Below are 5,003 nucleotides of genomic sequence, written 5' to 3' on the forward strand. Positions count from 1 at the left end.
CCTTAGGGCCCTTTACTCTACCCCCCCCCCACCTTAAGATATAAAAGTCTTATGTATTATATCTGCATACACTGAAAGACATATCAGATAATGTTGTAATTTTTGCTTTCTGCTCTCAAGCATAGTTTAAAGAACTCAAGAGAAGAACAATCTACCTACCCAATTATTTACATTTTATTGTGATTCCTTCACTCCTTACCATCCAAGTTTCCCTCTCATTTCCTTTCTTCTCTCTGATGAACTTCCTTTAACAATTCCTTTAGTCCTGGCCTGTTGACAGTGAATTATTTTAGTTTTCCTTCATCTGTTAATGTCTGTATTTCTTTCATTTATGGATGCTATTTTTGCTTGGTATAGAATTCTGGGATTTTTTTTTTTTCTGCCAGCACTTTAAAATTCTTGTTCTACTTCCTTTCAGTCTCCATTTTTTTCTTATCAGAAATATGGTCATTCAAATCTTATTTGCCTTATAAATACTGCAGTTTTTTTTCTGGTTTCTTTCAAGATTTTTTTCTTTGCATTTAGTTTTGAAGAGCTTAATTATGATATGTCTGTGTGTGGATTTCTTTGAGTTTATTTTGTTTAGGGTTTGCCACACTTCTTAAATCTGTAGGTATATGTCTTTTTCCAAATTTGGGGAGTTTTCAGCTATTATTTCTTCAACTATTTCCCAGAATAATGTTCTTTTCCCTCTCCTTTTGTGTCTCCAATGATATGGATTTTAAAGCTTTTGGTATTGTACCACAAATACCTGAGATTCTGGTCATTAATTTTTAAAATATTTTTCTTCTTTATCATTCAGATCAGGTAACTTTTATTACTGTATCTTCAAATTCACTCCTTGTTTTGTCATTTCCATTCTGTTACTGAGTCCTGTAGTATGCTTCAAACTTGATTATTTATTTTCCAGTTCTAAAATTCTCTGGTTGTTATTTGCTTCTTTTATGTCTTTGGTGAGGCTTATCCCCTTCCATTCATTTTAATAATGTTTGACCTTACTTGTTAGAGAATTTTTTTAATAGTTGCTTTAAAGTCTTTGCTAGGCAATCCCAACATCTACGTCATCTCAGTCTTAGTAACTCTTTGTTGCCTTTTCTCACAAATTGACATCTTCCTTGTTTACTGTAGGTCATGCTATTTTGGATTGTATCCTGGACACTTTGAACATTATGCTAGATTCCTCTGAGTCTTACTTAACTCTTCTGGAGAATGGTGATATTTTAGTTTTAGCAGACAATTGACCTTGTTTGTTTCAGGTTGCAAGTTCTAACAAGCCTTATGGGAGTTATGGTCTCAATGTCACTTCCTTTATCAATACCTTTGCAATATTATTCAGATCTGTTTCATGCATGTGTTCCAAACTGTGGCCATTCTTAGTTCTGGGTGGTGATCTTATAGTTCAGTTCCCAAAGTCTATCATATGCTATTTTGTGTCAAAGCTATGCATGTGCACATTGAGAGAGTTCCCAGCAGTTAACAAACTATTTTTTCCAGTTATTCTCCCAACTTTTTCCTCTTTGTGACATCCCTAGAGCTCTTTTGGTTTCCCTGAGGCTCCTTTTTTCAGTAGAGCCAGAAAGCTGGGGCTTTATTTTACCGGTTCTGTCATGCACTACTTGCAATTGTGATCATTTCCTGAGCCTAGATGCAGTAGGAAAAGAGAAAGAGGGAAAAGGCAACAGGTGCTTGCGCCACTCTCTTGGGGCCTCATCTCTTCCAGTTTGTAAGGAAGCTTCTAATTCCTCATTGCATGTCCCTAAATCATCATAGGATGTATAACATTAAGAGGAAGCCTAATGTAACTGTGGAATTTGGATGCATAAATCTAGGTACATCGATTGGAGCAAATGGACCACTTTGGGGATGTTGATAATGGGGGTGGGGGGATATGGGAAATCTTTGTATTTCCTCTCAGTTTTTGCTGTGAAGCTAAAACTCTAAAAAATTAATCCTATGAAGAAAGATGAAATGCTCGTGTAGGCTACAACATGAATGAAATTTGAAGACATACTTAGTGAAATAAGCTAGACACAAAAAGACACATATTATATGATTCCACTTATAGGAAGTACACTTAGTGGTCAAATCCATAAAGACAGAAAGTAAAACAGTGGTTACCAGGGCCTGGAGGGAGGAGAGAATGGGGAGTTATTGTTGAATTTGTATAGTGTTTCCGTATGGGATGATGAAAAAGTTCTGGAGATGAATGGTGACGATGGTCACACAAAAATAATAATATATTTAATGTTGCTGAACTGTACCCTTAAAAATGGTTTTAAAGAGCAAATTTTTGTTATGTATACTTTGCCACAAAATTAGATGCAAAATAAATTAATTTTTAAAAAGTGCACTGGTAAATAAAGAAAGTAGGGAGAAAGTAATATGTAACCAAATCATGAGTTAGCAAACTACAGTCTGCCCATAAGCCAAATCCAGCCGTACCAATTTGGTCTTTTATTATCTGTGGTTGCTTTTATATTATAATAGGCAAGTGGAATAGTTGTGAGGAAGACTGGCCTTCAGTACCGAAAATATTTATTATCTGACCCGTGCAGAAAAAGTTTGACAGCCTTTGAACTAGATGAGCTAAACCGCGAGGTATAGATCTTTATGGTCATCTTGAGATTCCCCACGAGGCAGCTTTCTGCCGGACCTCCCATCTCTGAATGGAAGCATACTTTCTGAGAGAAATCCTCCAGAGAAATGGGAAGTCCTTCCCTTCTCCTTCCAAACTCCTCATTCCATTCGTGGAACTATTACTGATAGGATAAATATTACTTTTCCAGGCTTCCTGCTAGATGCTTGGGTACGTGCTAAAAAAGAACAGGTGTTGGTCCGACCCTCACGAAGCTGTGAATGTACAGCAGGTTTTGTGGAGAGTTGATGAAGTCTCTCCCTAAGAGCCTCTTGTTGATCCTGAATTTATTTACTGGGAAACAGATCAAATCTAGCATTTCTTCTGCATGAAAGCCTACCTCATCAGAAAACATTTTTAATGCTTTCTTAGAGTCTTTATTCCAGTTAAACATTCCCTTTCTTTATTTGTGACCAAGAAATGATGCTATATATGCAAGTCAGGTCACAGATATGTATGCCTGCGCTAGCATTTTTGCATTATCTGCAGATGCCGTCCAGAAAGGACATCTAGTTTGCTGATATATTTGCCTAGAACAGACAGAGCATTAGCCCACATCATGAATAAAAAAGTCTTTGTTTCAGAACTTGAGGGACATTTCCCAATAGACATGTTGCATTTCCACTTACTTTATAGGGAACAAATATGACAGTTCTTAAAGAGAAGTGGACATGAAGTAAAATTACACACAATTTGAAATCAGTCTTTTCAAAATCAGGAGATGAGTTTATCAGATCCATCGAGCAGCAAAATCACTGAGTTAAATTTTTTCAACTAATTGATTTATCTAATCCCACAGACTCTAGTAAATCTATGTGTCCTGGATTTTTCCTGGACTGTCGTATCTTCTCAACCATAAGATAATAGCATTTCCTTGTAGAAAATATCCATAGTCCAAATCAGAAACAAGTTAATGCACATTTTAGTTTCAGAAATGTTACAAAGTCATATAAACAGAAAATTGTCTTGAATTTTGTTTTTTTGTGGTTAAATGTAAAAAATAATGCATAGGAAGTCTAGAAACCATTTTGTTGTACTGTTGGGGTCTAGATGTGGTGGGACTATGATTTATTTAATGGTTCAAAGTTTACAAAAATGCCAACTAGAATCCAGACTGATGAAAATTCAATGTTGAGTAATATTCTGTTAAAAAGAAAAAAAGCTGTAGGAAACACAGAGAGCTGAAGGACGCTCTCTCTAAATGAATTTGGTGTTGTCTGTCATGGCCAGCTGAGGTCTCTGGTTCTAGACAAAGACATTTTCAGACTTCAATCCTTTTCTGGATAACTGTGCAGTTTGATTGTGTGGTCTATTGCTCCAAGAGGAAACAAAACTTTGGTCAATATTGTAAAGAAAACAAGTGATATGACATTTCTTCAATGTTTTCATCCCATGACTTCCTCAAGAATTCCCAGCATCATTATACGTTCTGTTTGTACCCTATGTTTCCAGAGACAGAGCTAAACATTGGCAGATTTTGAGACATGAGAATGATATAAATTGCTTCTATTTTTTAGTTTGTCAAATTATACTCATCATCTCATTGGCACTATTATACAGACGACTATATTTCTCCTTTCATAATGTTCAGCCATTTATCTAGTGGGTTTTATTATTGATACTCCAAGAGAATTAATCAAAAATATGTACCTTCATATTTTAAATTGACTTATTTTTATTCTTACAATGAATATTTATTTTATAAAAAGTCCCCTGTTAATGTGAATTCCAGTGGTATAAGGGATTATAAAAGCAGGAGCCATATCTAACATTTTTCCTACCCTCCAAAAAATATTAGAAAATTTTGAGTTAATCCTGTCATCTAGGCAACTTCTCTTTTCCTTTTTACTCTTTTCCTTATATCTTATTTGCTCTTTTTCCTTCATAGTATAATGCTTGCTATTCTGTCTTTCTATAAGTTGCCTTAACTCATCTGGTAAGGAATGAGACAGACAAATTCAGTGTGAAAAAATATATACAACGTAGCCTCACCACAGGATGATTTGGAAGCTGTGAGATTTAACATTTAGGTTGTTGCTTTGAGAAACATTCGTAGCTTTGAGTTTTACCAAGACTAAAGTTCTCTCTCTTCAGACAAATAACAACAGGAGCTGAGTGGTCCAAAATGCAGCTGTGAAGTATGACCTCAGAGCACTGATAACATTTTCTCTGAGAATCACGTAAATGCTAGCACAAAAGCACCGAAGCAAAATCCTATGACCCCATTGGTACCTCATCTGATTTCATTACCTGGGTCAGAATCCATTCATCAACAAGTGACCAGAAATGGGAACATGGCCATTGAATGCTAGTAAAATGAAGAATAACTCATTCCATCCCAACATTTTTTATAATTTCTGCCTCTTTT

Source organism: Camelus dromedarius, chromosome 1, assembly GCF_036321535.1.
Source record: "Camelus dromedarius isolate mCamDro1 chromosome 1, mCamDro1.pat, whole genome shotgun sequence".
In the NCBI taxonomy this organism is placed as follows: domain Eukaryota; kingdom Metazoa; phylum Chordata; class Mammalia; order Artiodactyla; family Camelidae; genus Camelus; species Camelus dromedarius.